The following is a 1,588-nucleotide window of genomic DNA, read 5'->3' as shown; positions in this document are numbered from 1 at the left end:
AAAATATCTTTAACTCCCAGAAGAACAACAGATCTATGCTGGACAAATTGCAGCCAGAATGCTCCTTGGAAGCAAGAATGGCCAGACTTTGTCTCCCCTACTCTGGTCACATTTCCAGAATGGACCATTTTCCAGAGAAGGATATCATGCTTCTTAAAATAGAGGGTAAGTGAAAAAGGTGAAGCCTCTCAACAGATGGATTGACACCGTGGCTGCCACAATGAGGATTTTGAGGATGCCAGGGGACTGGGAAGTGTGTCATCCTGTTGTACATAAGGTCACTATGAGTCAGAGCTGACTCAATGGCTCCTAACAACAACAACACATATCTAAAAGTTTAATTTAAATTATTATAATTTTCAATTCCATTTTATTCCTTTCTATAATTTTTATTTATTGATATTCTCTATTTGGTGAAACTAAGTTCCTTTAATTATTTAGTCATGGTTTTCTTTACTTTTTTGAAAACATTATAATAGCTAATTTAAAGTCAGTCTTTCATCTGGTTCACCTCAGGGATAATTTCTAGTGACTACTTTTTTTCAGCCTCTGTATGAGCTAAACTTTCCTGTTTATTTGCATATCTCATAGTTTTTTTGTGTGTGAAAAAGTTGACATATCATAACATGGCAACTCTGGAAATCATATATCCTCTCCCTGCCCATGGTTTCTTTGCTGCTTGTGGGTGTGTGTGTTTGTTTGTTTGGTGCTATTGATTTGTGATTGATTTTTCTAGATGAGTTCTCTAAAGTCTGTGTCCCCTGTAGTCTGAGGCTACTGAGGTCTCTGCTTGGTTAGCTAAGTAGTCAGCTAATTATTGGTCAGGGTTTTCCTTAAACACCTTAAACCAATAAGTCTTTTAAACTTTATCAATGGGCTCTCTGTGTGTGTTGTGCTATGTCTTTAATAATCCAGCAGGCATTTCACATCTTTGCTTTGCCTTCATTTCCTTCTTATTTTTTTATTCAGGATCAGCCAGAGGTGAGAAATTAGAGCCTCTCAGATCCTTTCTGGGCATGTGTATAGCTCTGCATATTTGCATACCTTTTTAGATTCCCAGGAGTATGTCAGAATTTTTCAAAGCTCCACCTGGACATCTTGGTCTATTTAAATATTTGATTGGGCTCTTTTTTGCCCCAATCAATATCATGGTCTTAGGAAGCTGTAATGTTAAACAATTGCACCTGATTCTTTTCTGTAAACACACCAGAAATAGGGATCTCTAAGCCATGTCAAATAAGAGCAACACCCTGTAAGTGGGACTTTTCCAGAGGTTTATCAAATAGGTCAAATTCTGATAATGCTCTTGGGCTGTAATATTTTGCTCAGTTCTAGATCCAGACTCCCCGTCAATTAACTGCAAGGTTGCTGCTCTTCATGGCTGCAGTGTAATAAATTACTTAGTGTGGCTTTTCTAGCCATAAGTCTTTGTAAACTCAGTGGTGGAATTTGCTGTGAGCAACTGAGGAGCTCCTGAATGTAAATGTTATCCACCTGGGGTGTTTCTGTTGGGTGTGGCACAAAGCAGTGTTCTGGGAGGTTCTCTCTCTCTCAGTTGCATAGAATTCTGATGTTACGATTGGTTAGT

The sequence above is a fragment of the Orycteropus afer genome, unplaced genomic scaffold (genome assembly GCF_000298275.1).
Source record: "Orycteropus afer afer isolate SDZICR_OR568_19922 unplaced genomic scaffold, OryAfe1.0 scaffold00520, whole genome shotgun sequence".
In the NCBI taxonomy this organism is placed as follows: Eukaryota; Metazoa; Chordata; class Mammalia; order Tubulidentata; family Orycteropodidae; genus Orycteropus; species Orycteropus afer.
This window is presented reverse-complemented; position numbering follows the sequence as displayed.